This window comes from Salvelinus sp. IW2-2015, linkage group LG24 (genome assembly GCF_002910315.2).
Source record: "Salvelinus sp. IW2-2015 linkage group LG24, ASM291031v2, whole genome shotgun sequence".
Classification (NCBI taxonomy): domain Eukaryota; kingdom Metazoa; phylum Chordata; class Actinopteri; order Salmoniformes; family Salmonidae; genus Salvelinus; species Salvelinus sp. IW2-2015.
The window spans coordinates 6,992,414-7,010,299 of NC_036864.1; the positions used below are offsets into that span (position 1 = coordinate 6,992,414).

The 17,886-nt window shown below is 44.8% G+C and overlaps 1 pseudogene; it reads left to right on the forward strand.

Moving 5' to 3' along the window:
* The window catches only part of LOC111951349 (signal peptide, CUB and EGF-like domain-containing protein 1), a 327,661-nt pseudogene that overhangs the window by 63,997 nt on the left and 245,778 nt on the right, over window positions 1-17,886 (forward strand).

Genomic DNA, 17,886 nt, shown 5'->3' on the forward strand with positions numbered 1-17,886 from the left:
GACAGACGTGCCAATGGAAGGAGGCGTTTTTATCACATGGCTCTCCTGCGGACGGAGGGAGAGACGGAGGGGAGAGAGGGAGAGGCGGAGGGAGAGAGGGAGAGAGGCGGAGGGGAGAGAGGGAGAGGCGGAGGGAGAGAGGGAGAGAGCGAGGGAAGAAGGGAGAGACGGAGGAAGAGAGAGAGAACGGAGAGAGCAGGAGAGGCGGAGGGAAGAGAGGGAGAGGCGGAGGGAGAGAGGGAGAGACGGAGGAAGAGAGGAGAGGCGAGGAGAGGAGGGAGAGAAAAGTGAATTTTGTGAACAGTTTCCAGATGTTTGATTAGAAGGTGCGTGTCGGGGTGGATGAGTTTGTGTGTGTGTGTGTGTGTGTGTGTGTGTGTGTGTGTGGTGTGTGTGTGTGTGTGTTGTGGTGTGTGTGTGTGTGTGTGCTTGTGTGTGGTCGGTGCAGGGAGACTGAGCTGCTCAGTTGTACAGTGTGTGTAATGGGCACCTGAGACAACGTCCCCACTGCCTGCATTCCTCTCCCCAGTACCTGCGAAAGCCTGAACACACACACACAGATCCAGTAATCCAATCAAAGAGCCATTACAGGTAGTCGCTTAAACAGACAAGAGAGAACCAGGTGATAGGCTACAAGCTCGTTGGTTATAAGGGCATATTTTATGTGGCAACTAATCTCAGTAAATGAAGCTGTATATAGTCAGCAACACCTTTGATCTCACCCTCACTTTCCACCTACCACTCCCATGGCGTTTGTCATAGCTTCACTATCACTTTGTGTCCTCAAGAGACTGGAAGCTACTTACGAGTCGGCTCCCCCTAAAAACTCCTCCTCTCTAGCCCCACTCGTCAGAAACAGAAAGCCTCCAAAAAGTGCCAACGCTCTCCAACAGCCCACTGTAATTAACATGTAGGCCCAGTAATCTCCACAATAACACTCCTATCTCCATCACCTTACATGACTCAGCCTGGCCCAGCTCCGGCCCTCAACCGTTCCGGCTCTCCCTCCGTCAGGCCGGCGTCGGCCCTGCCTGCTGTTTTATTTTACTGTTGTGTTGCTCTTTACTGGAGTTGCTCTTGGCCCAGACGCGGCCCATAGAGCCTCTGTTATTAGACGGAGGAGAGTCTTTAGGGACAAAGCAAACAGACCGGGCCGTTTAAGTCCTCTGATAAATACACTGCCGGCTCTAGCCCGAGCTGCCCGTCGTCTCCCAAATTAGCAGCCCGAGGTGGTCACACTGAGGTAAACTGCTTTTTATGAACAGTAGATCCCCCTTCTCCCGTCCCCAAATTATTTGGACAGGTTCGGGTTTCCACAAACGTATTACGTTTAATTGCTTTTTACTGTAAATATTTTGTAGAACCACACAGTTTTCCCGAGGTGCGTACCAAGGCTACCCGAGCGCTCAGAGATAAGCCTGCGGCAGCAGCCAAAGAGCTTCCACATTCCTCCTCTCTCTCTCACTCACTCTCACTCTCTCTCCAATGGCTGCGGTTCATGTTACAATACAACCTTTATTTCTTCTTCTCTTTCTTTATTTCTGTCTTGTTTGCTGCCTCTACCTCTTTCCGTTCTCCATCTACTATGCTTCTACATCTGCATTGCTTGCTGTTTGGGGTTTTAGGCTGGGTTTCTGTACAGCACTTTGTGACATCAGCTTATGTAAGAAGAGCTTTATAAATACATTTGATTGATTGATTGATTGATGCTATCTTTGTCTTTTGAGAGGACTATTATCGACTCAGAAGCATCTTATGCAACAATGACCTTCTAGTTGATCCCTCTGAGTTTTACTTACTGTATTGAGGGCAAGGGCCAGAGGTCAACGTTCAGCCATATTCTCATTTACCGGTCGATTATTTATCCTACACTGTTGTTAATTACAAACGATCCTAATCGTCTGTTGAACCCTAAACCACCATCACAAGGCTTTTCCTCTGCATCAGCTCAGGGCTCAGGTTAACTTAGCAGTAACACTGTGTTCTGCTCTCATATCTCATATAGTGTTGGATGTCTCATTGCTAACACAGCTCCTAGTGCTGCCTTGGGCCTACAACCTCCTATCCTAAGAGGAGCAAGGAGCAGTAAGCCAGTGCGTTTGTTTCTCTTGGCCCAGACGGATGTTAGCCCTTCCCATTTGGCGCTCAGCCTTCCCAGCAGCAGTTGTGTGCCCAGTCAGCCAGTCAATCAGCCAGTCAGTTAGCCAGTCAGTCAGTTATCCAGTTAGTCAGGCAGTCAGTCAGTCAGCCAGTAGACAGCCAGTCAGTCAGCCGGTAGACAGTCAGCCAGTCAGTCAGTCAGCCAGTAGACTGTCAGTACCCAGTCAGCCAACCAACCAGCCAGTCAGTCAGTCAGCGAGTAAGCCAGCCATTCAATCAGCCAGCCAGTAGACAGTTAGCCAGTCAGTCAGTCAGCCAGTAGACAGTCAGCCAGCCAGTCAGTCAACCAGCCATTCAGGCAGATGGCTGTAATAGATGGTAATGAGCTGCTATTGGCTGGTTATCTTCAGGGAGCAGCAGGGCTCAGAATGGACCTACTGATCGCAGATGAAGCAGGGTATCGATAGAACCGATGGTAAATGTCAAACATGGATGGGAGATTGATGGAAGATGGGTGTGGGTGTGTAGGGTGTGTGTTTGTCTGTTTGTGTGTGCGTGTGTGTATGCGTTGACAGATTACACCCCTGTTCTCATGTCCAGATTCTTAGAGAGATTAAAATGATTAGATCACGGTGAGAAAGGAAGAGAGAGACGGAGATGGTAACAAAAAGAGATATCTGAAATGAGAGGCAGATACAAGAGATAAGGGGAGAGAGAGATAGATCAGTGTCACGTTCTGACCTTTATTTCCTTTGTTTTGTCTTTATTTAGTATGGTCAGGGCGTGAGTTGGGGTGGGCAGTCTATGTGTGTTTTTCTATGTTGGGGTTTTGAGTTTGGCCTGGTATGGTTCTCAATCAGAGGCAGCTGTCAATCGTTGTCCCTGATTGAGAATCATACTTAGGTAGCCTGGGTTTCACTTTTGGTTGGTGGGTTTTTGTTTCCTTGTGAGTGTTTGTTGCCACACGGTACTGTTTCGGTTTCGTTCATGTTCACATTTATTGTTTTGTATTTCTTAGTGTTCAGTTTATGTTTTAAAATAAACGTTATGGACACTTACCACGCTGCACATTGGTCTTCCGATCCTGCAAACTTCTCCTCCTCAGATGAGGAGGACGACAGCCGTTACAATCAGTGGACATAGAGAGTGGAAGATTGAATGAGTGAGAGAGTGAGTGACTGAGAATGATAGAACATGAGACATCCCCATTCCTTCTCCGCTCCATTCATTGCTCTCATTTCCTTTCCATCCCTCTTTCCCTCCCCAGGTCTCCCCTACCACCTCTCCCCTCCCTGAGTGAGATCATCATTATGGTACATCATATGTAGGAGAGCCTTAATGAGCTATGCCCTCGTTAATAGAGGCCTAACTACCAGCTGGCCCCTGGCAGCCCAGATGTGTGTGCAATGCAATCACAGAGGTGCTCTCTCAATTCAATTTCAATTTCAATTCAAGGGCTTTATTGGCATGGGAAACACATGTTAACATTGCCAAAGCAAGTGAAGTAGATTATAAACAAAAGTGAAATAAACAATAATAAATAAATAAAAAACAGTAAACATTACACTCACAGAANGTGTGTGTGTGTGTGTGTGTGTGTGTGTGTGCGTTGACAGATTACACCCCTGTTCTCATGTCCAGATTCTTAGAGAGATTAAAATGATTAGATCACGGTGAGAAAGGAAGAGAGAGACAGAGATGGTAAAAAAAAAGAGATATCTGAAATGAGAGGCAGATACAAGAGATAAGGGGTGAGCGAGAGATAGATCAGTGGGCATAGAGAGTGGAAGATTGAAGGAGTGAAAGAGTGAGTGACTGAGAAGGATGGAACATGAGACGTCCCCATTCCTTATCGGCTCCATTCATTGCTCTCATTTCCTTTCCATCCCTCTCTCCCTCCCCAGGTTTCCTCTACCCCCCCGAGTGAGATCCTCATGGTACATCATATGTAGGAGAGCCTTAATGAGCAATGCCCTCGTTAATAGAGGCCTAACCACCAGCTTGCCCCTGGCAGCCCAGATGTGTGTGCAATGCAATCACAGAGGTGCTCTCTCTCAATTCAATATCAAGTTAAGGGCTTTATTGGCATGGGAAACATATGTTAACATTGTCAAAACAAATTAAGTAGATAATAAACAAAAGTGAAATAAACAATAAAAATATACAATAAACATTGCACTCACAGAAGTTCCAAAATAATAAAGACATTTCAAATGTCATATTATGTCTATATACAGTGTTGTAACGATGTGCACATAATTAAAGTACAAAAGGGAAAATAAATAAACATAAATATGGGTTGTATTTACAGTGGTGTTTATTCTTCACTGGTTGCCCTTTTCTTGTGGCGACAGGTCACAAATCTTGCTGCTGTGATGGCACACTGTGGTATTTCACCCAGTAGATATGGGAGTTTATCAATATTGGGTTTGTTTTTCGAATTCTTTGTGGATCTGTGTAATCTGAGGGAAATATGTGTCTCAAATATGGTCATACATTTGGCAGGAGGTTAGGAAGTGCAGCTCAGTTTCCACCTCATTTTGTYGGCAGTGTGCACATAGCCTGTCTTCTCTTGAGAGTCAGATCTGCCCACGGTGGCCTTTCTCAATAGCAAGGCTATTCTCACTGAGTCTGTACATAGTCAAGGCTTTTCTTAAGTTTGGGTCAGTCACAGTGATCAGGTATTCTGCCACTGTGTACTCTCAGTTTAGGGCCAAATAGCATTCTAGTCTGCTTTGTTTTATTGTTCATTCTTTCCAATGTGTCAAGTGGCTGGGACTGCGGATTGTCCCGGGTTTGTGGCTGTCTAGATCCCTGCTGTTTGTTGTTTTCAATTTTCCACGTAACCTGCTCTGTCTGGAACTGCAAGGAGTAACAGCCTAACATACGTTGCTAGCTACCATGACAAAGACCAAAGCCGGCGGGAGTACCGTTGAGGACAGTGGTGTCTCTCTACCACACATGAAGGATCTTTTAAACAAACAAAAAGAGACCTATAAGCAGTTGTTACAACAACAAGAAAATAGTTTCAAGTGTTTTGTCCAAATACTGGTGGATTCTACTAATAAAATAATGGATGACCTCACCAGAGAGGTCCAGGACCTGAAGAACAGTTTGCAGTTCTCCCAGGGTCAGCTCGACGAGTTGAAACAGGAGAACGGCAAGATGACAGCAATCTGTAAGTCATTGAGAGAGGACATCAGTTCTGTGTGTGAATCCATGATAACAATGACAGATAAATCAGACTCTCGAGGGACAATCAAGGCGAAACAACATGGTTGTGGACGGAATTGCAGAATCTCCACATGAGACCTGGACGGAGTGAGGGAAATGATCGCTGAGAAATTGAAGATGGACCACAGGAAGATTGAAGTGGAGCACGCCCACAGGACTGCAAAACCCACCACCGGCCCAGTTGATAGGCCCAGGCCGTAGTGGTCAAGTTCCTGAGGTTCAAGGACAAGGTAGCTGTTCTGGAAAGAGCCAAGAACTTGAGAGGAACGTATATCTTCCTCAACGAGCACTATCCTGAAGCTGTGCGCCAGAAGAGGAAAGAACTTATCCCAGCCATGAAAGCTGCCAGAGTGCGTAGGGACATTGCGTACATCCGCTACGACAGACTCATTGTCCACCCTCCCTCCCAGAAGCCTGGAAGGGATGAGAGAGCCAAGCCTATGGGTTTGTAGCCTCAACCCCGCAGCACACACACACCAATTGATTAATGGACTGCTGAATGTATATTTTTTCTCTTGCTTTGTCTGCTCTTTTCAATAGTATGTCTTCCTCTGATAAGCTACCCAGGAAAGGGCTGAAAATAGCCCATATTAATATATGTAGCTTTAGGAGTAAGGTTCATGAAATCAATAACTTGCTAACGTCAGATAACATTCATATATTATCCATTTGTGAGATTCACTTAGAGAATGCATTTGATGATACATCAGCAGCAATACAAGGATATAACATTTATAGAAGAGACAGGAATGCTTATGGGGGAGGTGTTGCTGTATATATTCAGAGCCATATCCCTGTCATGATTAGAGAAGATCTTATGTCAAGTGTTATTGAAGTGTCGTGGTTGTCACGATCGTCGTCAGGGTGGAAATGACAGGACCAAGGTGCAGCGTGGTAGGCGTACATTTTCCCTTTATTTTTAAATGTCGCCAACAAAACAATAAACAACAAAATGAACGTGAAGCTCCGTAAGGCTATACATGCATTAACGAAGACAACTACCCACAACTAAGGTGGAAAAACAGGCTGCCTAAGTATGATTCCCAATCAGAGACAACGATAGACAGCTGTCCCTGATTGAGAACCATACCTGGCCAAAACATAGAAACAGAAAACATAGAAATAAAGAAACTGCCCACCCTAGTCACACCCTGGCCTAACCAAAATAGAGAATAAAGCCTCTCTATGGCCAGGGCGTGACAGTGGTTGCAGGTTCACTTGGCACATCTAAAGCCTTTTCTTTTGGGGTGTTGCTATAGGCCACCAAGTGCTAACAGTCAGTATCTAAATAATATGTGTGAAATGCTTGTGTATGTGATGTAAACAGAGAGGTTTACTTTCTTGGGGACCTGAATATTTACTGGTTTTCATCAAGCTGTCCACTCAAGAGGAAGCTTCTTACTGTAACCAGTTCCTGTAATCTGGTTCAGGTTATTAATCAACCTACCAGGGTGTTTACGAACACTACAGGAACAAGATCATCCACATGTATCGATCACATTTTTACTAATGCTGTAGAACTGTGGTCCACAGCTACTGTATATCCGTACCCATTGGATGCAGTGATCACAATATATCCAGGAATGCCAAAGTTCCAACAGCTGGCCCTAAAATAGTGTATAAGAGATCGTACAAAGGATTTTGCTGTGACTCTTATGTGGATGATGTTAAAAATATTTGTTGGTCTGATGTGATTAATGAGGAGCATCCAGACGCTGCACTTGATGAATTTATGAAATTGCTTCTTCCAATTATTGATAAACATGCACCTGTTAATAAATTGACTGTTAGAACTGTTAAGGCTCCATGGATTAATGAGGAATTGAAAAACTGTATGGTTGAAAGAGATTGGGCAAAAGGAGTGGCTAATAAGTCTGGCTGTACATCTGACTGGCTTACTTAATGCAAATTGGAGAAATTATGTGACTAAACTCAACGAAAAGAACAATAAACTTTATTATAAAGCCAAGATTAATGACATAAAGAATGATGGGAAAAAACTTTTACCGTACTTTAAATGAAATTATGGGCAGAAAGACAAATTCAACTCCATTTTTCATTGAATCAGATGGCTTATTCATCACAAACCATTTGATGTTGCCAATTATTTTAATGATTATTTCATTGGCAAAGTGGGCAAACTTAGGCAGGAAATGCCCACGACAAACAGTGAGCAATTATATTAATGTATAAAAAAACTAATAATGAAAGAAAAGCATTGCCAGTTTGAATTTGTAAAGTTAGTGTAGGAGAGGTGGAAAAACTATTGTTAACTATTAATAATGGCAAACCTCCTGGCATTGACAACTTAGATGGAAAGCTACTGAGGATGGTAGCTGACTATAGCCACTCCTATATGTCATATTTTTTATCTGAGCATAGAGGAAAGTCTTTGTCCTCAGTCCTGGAGGGAAGCCAAAGTAACTCTACTACCCAAGAGTGGTAAAGCGGCCTTTACTGGTTCTAACAGCAGACCTATAAGCTTGCTGCCAGCTCTTAGCAAACTGTTGGGGAAAATTGTGTTTGACCAAATACAATGCTATTTCTCTGTAAACAAATTAACAACTGACTTTCAGCATGCTTATAGAGAAGGGCACTCATCATGTGCTGACACAAATGCCAAAAAATGCCACACAATTGACACCACACTCCAAAAAGCAAGTTCTGCAGGCTCTAGTTTTGTCTTATCTTGATTATTGTGCAGTCGTGTGGTCCAGTGCTGCAAGGAAAGACCTAGTTAAGCTGCAGCTGGCCCAGAACAGAGCAGCACATTTTGCTTTTCATTGTAATCAGAGGGCTGATATAAATACTATGCATGCCAGTCTCTCTTGGTTAAGAGTTGAGGAGAGACTGACTGCATCACTTCTTCTTTTTATAAGAAACATTGATGTGTTGAAAATCCCAAATTGTTTGCATAGTCAACTTACACACAGCTCTGACACGCACACTTATCCCATCAGACATGCCACCAGGGGTCTTTTCACAGTCCCCAAATCCAGAACAAATTCAAGAAAACGTACAGTATTATATAGAGCCCTTATTGCATGGAACTTCCTTCCATCTCATATCGCTGAAATAAACAGCAAACCTGGTTTCAAAAAACAGATTAAGCAACACCTCGCGGCACAACGCCTCTCCCCTTTTTGACCTAGATAGTTTGTGTGTATGTATTGTGACTACTGTCAACACGTAGGCTACGTGTGCCTTTTTTTAAATGTATGTACTGTCCTTGAGCTGTTCTTGTCTAATGATGTTCTGTATTATGTGTCATGTTTTGTGTGGACTTCAGGAAGAGTAGCTGCTGCTTTTGCAACAGCTAATGGGGATCCTAATAAAATCCCAAATACCAAAGTAATTATCTTTTTGTTTTCTCGTGATTTGGTTGGGTTTAATTGTGTTGCTGTCCTGGGGCTCTGTGGGGTCTGTATGTGTTTGTGAACAGCGCCCCAGGACCAGCTTGCTTAGGTGACTCTTCTCCAGGTTCATCTCTCTGTAGGTTGATGGCTTTGTTATGGAAGGTTTGGGAATCGCTTCCTTTTAGGTGGTCTCTCTCTGTCTCCCTCTCTCCATTGAAGTGGACAGATCAAGATGGATGCTGCTCTCCCAGCATGTCTTATTCACACTTCACCCGACTACTCTATCTCTTCCTCTCCGTCCCACTCCCCTGTCTCACTTCCCACTCCCCTGTCTCACTTCCCACTCCCCTGTCTCACTTCCCCCCTCCTGTCACTCTGCTTTTCTCACTATCTCTTTGTTTCTCCTCTTTCTCTCTCTCTATATCTCTTCCTCTCTCACACACTCTTTCTATATCTCCCTCTCTCACACATACAGACATACACACTCCCTCTCTCATTTACACACACAATTTCTCTCTCTCACACACACACAGTCTTTTATCATTTCAAGATGTGTGGATGCTTAATGTATTTATTTAAGCTTGAAGCTTATTTAAGGGCTATTAAAGGTAATTATATACGCCATTATTGGGCTCAGGCTTCTACCGAGTGGCCATTAAGCGTGGGGAAATGTGGTGGCTATGCTATGCCAGTGGTAATGGCTGCCAGACTTATTGAATAATTAGGGATCTTTGTCTGTGTTGGGGAAGTTTGGGCCGGGTAGGTTGGTTGCGATAGTGTTATACCTTCTGTAGACTTGTCTGGGAGGGACGGCAGGGGAGGTGTGTGTGTATGTGAGATATAGAGATGTGGAGAGAGAGAGATGTGGAGACGGGGGGGTGGAGACGGGGGGGGTACATTCTTAGAAAAAAGGGTTCCAAAAGTGTTCTTCGGCTGTCCCCATAGGATAATCCTTTTTGGTTCCAGGTAGAACCCTTTTGGGTTCCTTGTAGAACCCTCGGTTATAGCTAGCACCTTAGAGAGAGAGAATGTGTGTGTGAGAGAGAAGGTAGCCATCCCTCCTGTTTGAGATAGAGATGAGATCTGCTGTCGGCATGCCAAGGAAACAGAACTGGGAAATAGCCGTGATTTGATTTAAAATACCCAGAGATTCTACTGCAGGGTAGAACTGCCTGGGAGAACACAGCATGAGCGAGACGAGAGGAAGAAATGAACAGAAAGTGGAGGAGATGGAAAGGGGGAGTAGAGAGGACAGAATAGAGAGAAAGAGGTCTTCTCTCTAAGAAAGCAAAAGTCAAAAAGCAAATGATGAGGGAAGAGGAGAGAAAGAAAGCAAGTGATTCTGTCAGTGTTGAGAGCTCAGCTTTCGATGAGGTCATTGCATGAGAGCACAGCTTTCGATGAGGTCATTGCTTGAGAGCACAGCTTTCGATGAGGTCATTGCTTGAGAGCACAGATTTCGATGAGGTCATTGCTTGAGAGCACAGCTTTCGATGAGGTCATTGCTTGAGAGCACAGCTTTCCATGAGGTCATTGCTTGAGAGCACAGCTTTCGATGAGTTCATCGGTTCAGAGGGTCAGCCTTATATCAGGATACATTGTTATAGGAAAACACAGGCCCTGACATCTGAGGACTATTTTATTCTGATGTTCTTTTACATCACTCAAATGTATATATTTGTCTTAATTTATCTGACTTGGCTCGTTGCACGGTGGACTGATTATTGTAGACATGCAATATCTGACCATCCTCCTTCTCTTGGTCTTTCCTCCCCCTCCCTTCTCTTTTCTCCCTCCCCACCTACTTCCCTTCTCCTCCTGTTTTTTCTCTACCCCTCTCTTTTTCTTCTAGTCACCTCTCTTCCTCTCCCTTCTCCCCCCTGTCCTCCTTCCCCCTCCTCCCCTCCACTCCTGTCTTAGTTGAGTCTTCCCTGTGGTGTCTTGCTTGACTGACTCTCTGACTCAAAGGCTTAGGTGTTAATCCACAGCAGTTTTCATCACTTAGAGCACCAATCAAAAAGGGCTTAGCCCGTGTAATCTGCCATGCTATTGTCCTCTCCCTCCTCCCTCCACTCTTCCACTTTCCTCTTCTGTTATTTCCCTTTCTCCCTCCTCTTAATACTCCCTCCTTTGCTTTCTCTTCCGTCTCTTCCTCCTCCCTCTACCCTTCCACGTTCCTCCTCTTTCTCACCTACTTTTCTCCTCCTCCACTAAATCTAACTTTTCCACCTCCACTTTCTTTTCCATCTCTTCTCCTCTCTTCCTTTCCTCCTTTCCTCCCTTGTTGAGTGTGGCATTGGCAATCCTCAAGGAGGGAAATATACCAATGACCTCTCCAGGGTTCGGCTGAGGGCACATAGTTAGAAAGAGGAAGCGGTGAGGAGAGAGAAGGGATGGGGTTAGGGAGGATGTAGCGTGACATCAGATCACACCAGGCTGGAGGATGTGGCACTGCATGCACAGCCCAGGGGATCCGGCTCGCTTGTTATCCTGATCTACGTCTCTGGATCGTCCTACACACCTGGGCCTTTATTCCACAAGGATTCAGGAAGACCTAGTCACATGGCAGTAGGAGGGGGGAGGGAGGGGTAGATGGAAGTTATGAGAAAGTCCATCAAACCCCTGGATGGTGTAAGCCTTTAGGGAGAGAGGAGGGAGGGGAGGGGTTCAATTATGTATTCATTCAACACCTCCCCTCGATCTCTCTCTCTCTTCTCCCTCGATCTTCCTCTCTCTCTCTCTCTCTCTCTCCTCTCTCTCTCGGTCTCTCTCTCTCTCGGGTCTCTCTCCGTGGTGTCTCTCTGACTCTCTCTCTCTCTCTCTCTCGTCTCTCTCTCTCTTGCTCTCTCTGTCTCTCTTCTCTCTCTCTCTCTCTCTCTCTCTCGTCTCTCTCTCTCTCTCGGTCTCTCTCGTGTGTCTCTCTGACTCTCTCTCTCCTCTCTCTCGTCTCTCCGTGTGTCTTCTGACTCTCTCTCCTCTTCCCTCTCTTCTCGTCTCTCGTCTCATCGCTCTCGTCTCCTCCTCTCTCTCTCTCTCTCTTCTCTCTCTCTCTCTCTTCTCTTTCTCTCGTCTCCTCTCTCTCTCTCTCTTCCTCTCTCTTTTTCTTTCTCTCTCTTTCACTGCCTCTTCCTCTTCTCCAAGTCCTTGCATGGTGGGCTAGACAGTGTTGTGTACAGAAGTAGCAGTAGCAGCAGGCTGTTCCATTAGTTCCAGTAAAGAGCGTGTCATAGGATCAGCCAGTAGAGGCTAGTGGAGGATCCCTCTCACAAGCCCCTGAGCCTGTACCAGTGCCTGTTGCTGGGCACCGTGAAGCTACCATTAACTTGATACCATCACAATACACACAGCACACACACACACACTACACACACACACACACACACACACACACACACACACACCGTGCGCCCAGACACACACATGCCAAGAGGAAGAGAAAGAGAGAGAACGAAATCAATAGAAAGACAGAATAATGAAACTGCATAAAGAAATGGTATTCAGCAGAAAAGAAACCACTGGTGAATGAGACTTCAGTCATTGTATCAGAGATCTGAAAGAATGAAAAGAAAGAGTGAATGAATAAGAGAATGAAAGAGGCAGGTGAGGCCTTCGGGAACAGCGATGGGACTCCCATAGGTTTGTTTGCTCTGGGATAATATCTTCCCGGTGTTGTGGCAATATGTTTGTGACTGAGGGCGGCTGCCCCACACCGACACCCTGGCACTGCGGTTACGACTTGTTGTGTGGATGGAAACCTACTTTACCACCACAACGCAGCACAGCCAGTGTTCATGTTGTCTTTCAGGCCTGCCAACTCCTGGCTTCTTCCTGTTAGCACAAATAAGAGCATTAGGAAAAGCCCACTTCTCTCTGACTCTCCCTGTCTCACCCTTACTCTCACCCCGTCTGCCCCCCCCCTCGTCCATAAAGACTCTTACAGAGGCTTAGAATAGATTTCCAAGGCATTAGTGAAGCCTTTTATTGGCCTGTTGTCTGCCAATTTGGAGATCTCCATCCCAGCATGGCAGTGACTGTGTGGGAGAGACTGCTAAAGGGGGAACACTTTAGCACGGCAGAGTTCTTTACTGGGTGTGTGTGTGTGGGTGTGTGTGTGTGTGTAAAAACTCATGTCGACCAGTATTGCCTATTGCCTTAGTGCAGGTATTCCCAAACTTGTTTAAAAAAAATATATATATATCACCTTTTTCAAACAGTCCATTTATATTTTCCAACTGGGCTATACATTTGGGTGAGGTTTTTTTCTCGCCTGAGTAGCCTCATTTCACTGCCAAAAATACAATTAAACCATCTGTTGTTCAGTGAAATTTCAACACAATGTCAAATACAGGTAGCCTAGTCAAATAATTAACATCCAATCACATTAACCGTTACTCTCTCGCGGGAATTCCACTAACGGTCCGTATGTAGCCAAACGTAGCTGCTGCTCATTCCGTTTGCTCGAAAATTGATAAATGGTTCAAAATGGTAAGGCCTGCGTCCATAGAGACACATACCAACTCTACTACCAGCAGTAATACACCTGCATCTGTCGACGACACACGTTGTTCTGCTTCCACGAGCACATCAATGCTAGCATCAGTAATTCTACATTTGTTGTTAGCCCAGCTAGCATGGACACTGACAGTTGTGAATCTGATGCGGCCGAAGAGCTACTGCACCTTACCCGGGAAAGCACCGAACAACAGACAGGGACGTTGGACCATCGAAGTGGCGCAAATATATTATGAGAACTACATGGATTGTTCACCTATATTGGGAGTAGTGCCTTTCCTCAGCCACAGTGTGTTATATGTGCAAAAGTACTATCTCACAGCTCAATGAAACCTTCACTCTTGCGCAGACATTTAGAAACTGTCATGCCCTGACTTTAGTTATATTTGTTTTCTTATTTTTTGGTTAGGTCAGGGTGTGACAAGGGTGGTTTGTTTAGTTTTTGTATTGTCTAAGGGTTTTTGGTCTAGGGGTATGTAGGTTTATGGTGGCCTGAATTGGTTCCCAATCAGCGACAGCTGTTTCTCGTTGTCTCTGATTGGGGAGCCTATTTAGGTTGCCATTTTCCATGTTGGTTTTGTGGGTAGTTGTTTTCTGTTTAGTGTTGCTGCACCTAACAGGACTGTTTTGTTTTCGGTTCACTCTCGTTGTTATTTTGTTTAGTGTTTCTGTTTTAATAAAAATAACATGAACACTTGCCACGCTGCGCTTTGGTCCGATGACTACTCTTCATCCGAAGACGAATATCGTTACAGAAACAAAACTTGCCAATTTGAAAAATAAGCCGCTGGAGTTTTTTGAGCGAGAATTAAGATGACTTTCAAGAAGTAAGACATAAAAGCAGCAGATACCATTAATAAGAAGGGGCTAGAAGCGTCTTATATGGTGAGCTACCGAGTAGTTAGGACACTATTGTGGAGGACTTAATTCTTCCTGCTGCCGCAGATATGGCTGGGACAATGCTGGGGGAAAAGGCCAAAAAAGCTATACAGACAATGCCTTCATTAAACAACACTGTTTCACGACGCATCAGTGACATGGCAGGAGATGTTTTGAAAAAATTATTGCTTCGCATACAAGCCAGTGAATTCTATGCGTTACAGCTGGATGAGTCAACAGACGTGGCGGGCCTGGCACAGCTCCTGGTATATGTTCGCTACGTTTATGGGGGCTCAATTAAGGAAGACATCCTCTTCTGCAAACCACTGGAAACCAGGACAACAGGAGAGGATATTTTTAAAGTGCTGGACAGCTTTGTGACATCAAATGGACTTTTGGTATCTGTACTGATGGCGCAAAAGCCATGACAGGGAGACATAGTGGAGTGGTAACGTGCGTGCAAGCAGTTGCTCCAGACGTCACTTGGGTACACTGCAGCATCCACCGAGAGGCTCTTGCTGCCAAGGGAATGCCTGACAGCTTGAAAGACGTTTTGGACACGACAGTGAAAATGGTTAACTTTGTTAAAGCAAGGCCCCTGAACTCTCGTGTATTTTCTGCACTATGCAATGATATGGGCAGCGACCACGTAACGCTTTTACAATATACAGAAGTGCGCTGGTTATCAAGGGGCGAAGTATTGACACATTTTTTTTAAATTGAGAGACGAGCTGAAAGTTGTCTTTACTGACCATAATCTTCACTTGTCTGACCACTTGCATGATGACGAGTTTCTCACACGACTGGCCTATCTGGGTGATGTTTTTTCTCACCTGAATGATCTGAGTAGGATTACAACTATATTCAATGTGTGGGACAACATTCAGGCTATGATTAAGAGGTTGGAGCTCTTCTCTGTCTGCATTAACAATGACAACACACAGGTCTTTCCATCATTGTATGATTTTTGTGTGCAAATGAAGTCAAGCTTACGGACAATGTCAAATGTGATATAGCGAAGCACCTGAGTGAGCTGGGTGCGCAGTTACGCAGGTACATTCCCAAAATGACACAAACAACTGGATTCGTTTTCCCTTTGATGTTCTGCCTCCAGTCCACTTACCGATATCTGAACAAGAGAGCCTCATCGAAATTGCAACAAGCGGTTCTGTGAAAATGTATTTGAATCAGAAGCCACTGCCAGATTTCTGGATTGGGCTGCGCTCAGAATATCATGCCTTGGCAAATCGCGCTGTTAAGACACTGATGCCCTTTGCAACCACGTACCTATGTGAGAGTGGATTCTCGGCCCTCACTAGCATGAAAATTAAACACACAGACTGTGTGTGGAAAATGATTTAAGACTGAGACTCTCTCCAATGCAATCCAACATTGCAGAGTTATGTGCATCCTTTCAAGCACACCCTTCTCATTAACCTGTGGTGAGTTATTCACAATTTTCGATGAACAAATAAGGTTTTATATGTAAGATGGTTAAATAAAGAGCAAAATTATTGATTATTATTATTATTTGTGCCCTGTACCTATAAGAGCTCTTTGTCACTTCCCACGAGCCGGGGAACTCATTCTTATGTTCTCATTCTCACACTCATTCTTATGTTTAATAAATGTATCGCATAGTGTGTGTGTGTGTGGCAGGCTTACAATGATGGCAAAAAACAACATTTGAGAGCGCGCTGACCCTGGTGCTAGAGGGGGTAGGTACGCAGCTGGAGGTTGAATGTTTGAAGGGGAACGGGACTATAAAAAGTTTGGGAACCACTGCCTTAGTGTATGTATCTGTGACCTAATGCTCTCTCTCGCTCTCTCTCTTTCTCACTCTCTCTTTCTCTCTCTCTTATTCTCTCTCTTACTCTCTGTCTCTTCCTCTCCCCCACACCCCTCTCTCCTTATCCCCATACAGACATAGATGAATGCCAGGAGGCGTTCAATAACGGCGGCTGTGACCATTTCTGCAAAAACACGGTGGGCTCCTTTGAGTGCAGCTGCCAGAAGGGCCACAAGCTCCTCACTGACGAGCGCACCTGCCAGGGTGAGCAGCCTACCTGGCTGACAGCTGTCATACACTCCTGTCTGATGACTGATGACGTCACAATGCTTTAAGGCGGTTACCTTTGGAAACAGTGCGGTCACTCCGCGATCAGGTCACGAACGGAAGGTGTCACGGAACAGGGACCATGGGAATGGATATACAATAATATGCAGACGGCCTAGTAGTTTCTATCATAAATCTCTACGGTAGTAACTCACTCATGCGCGTTATGTTCAGAGCAGGATCATACATAGAATCAAAACAAGGGTTGGCCTACAAATCATTCACCTGGAATGACATGCACAGATAGGCTTGTTATTACAATTGATTTAGCATCCTCCAGTGGGTGTAATTTACTGTCAGCTGTATTAAGGCATTCTGCTTCTRTCTTCATATCTAATCCCTGCTTATGTTTGGAGGACAAATGCAAATTCCCCTATACAAGTCACAGCAAGAGAGACAGGAGAGGCACACATCACAAATTATTTTATTAACAACAACACCCTGCAGTGTTTTTGTCCCCGAACCAAAAACACCAAACAACTCTATCCCAGTGTGTGTCATATTAAACATCAACACTGTCATATTAAACACCAAAAAACTGCCAACTAACAGTTTATACAACTCCATACACGCCAATTTCACACTCAGCCTGGGTGTGTGCTGATGGGAGGAACACACACATACACACACACACACACACTGACACGCTCCTTCCACCCATCAGCTTACCTGATTGTAAAACTAAGCTTCCATCTGCTAACAAGTGGTATTTTTATTCAGATTTTTATTTTTTTTACTTGTATTTATTTTATGTTTTAATTCTTTCCATGCTGGTAAGCTCTTCCAGGGAAAAGATCTCTTGGTAATACGTGTCGGAGAAGACCTACAGCTATGCCAGGTTCCTCCGGAGAGAGAAAGTGGAGGGGGAGACAAATATAGAGAGAGAGTCTTTAGGCAGCCCCTATGCCTGTACAAGGACAGGGGTGATGGAGAATGGGGTGTGCAATAATCATCAGGAGCGTAAAGACTCCCTACAGGCTGCTGTATTAAACCAATATAGTAGAGGTCAAGACGACAGAGGGAGCAGAGCTTTAGCTTTGCAGACACAGTATGCTTATTAAGAGGCAATAGACAGGCTACATTCTTTGGTGTTTTAATAAACAGAGACAATGTCCTTGGGTGTGTTACACCCGACCCCACAAACAGACAGACAGCCAAGCCAACAACTGGCACCTCTCTGTGAAATGAGATGATACAGTAGGACCTCTCTCAAGGTGTTCCAGTGCTGCGTGGTGGCTGTGGTTGTGGGTTGTGGTCTGATGCTAGTTTCATTAATCAGGTATGATAATGTAACCCTAGCCCATCATATAGACAGTTGCCTGGAGGACTGTAGCAAAGCAGCCCAGCAGCCAACAGAAGCCAGGCCTGAACAACTTCCTCCTCATGACAAACTTTATCATAACACACTGTATTTTTAGCCTGTGTAAATCTCCACAGCCCAGATGACTTGGTATTGAAATAGTCCAGGTGAGTTGGAGACGCTGGACTGAAGAAATGTGTTGCTACTGTCAGCCACCCAAATATGTCATTACATCGGTCTCACTAAAGTTAAATAAAACAATTATAAACCAAAACCAGGGCTTGTATTTGCAAGTGTCTCAGAGTAGGAGTGCTGATCTTGGATCAGTTTGATCTTTTAAGTTACAATGAATATGATTATATTGCTAGGGGGGGAGGGGGGGCTGATCC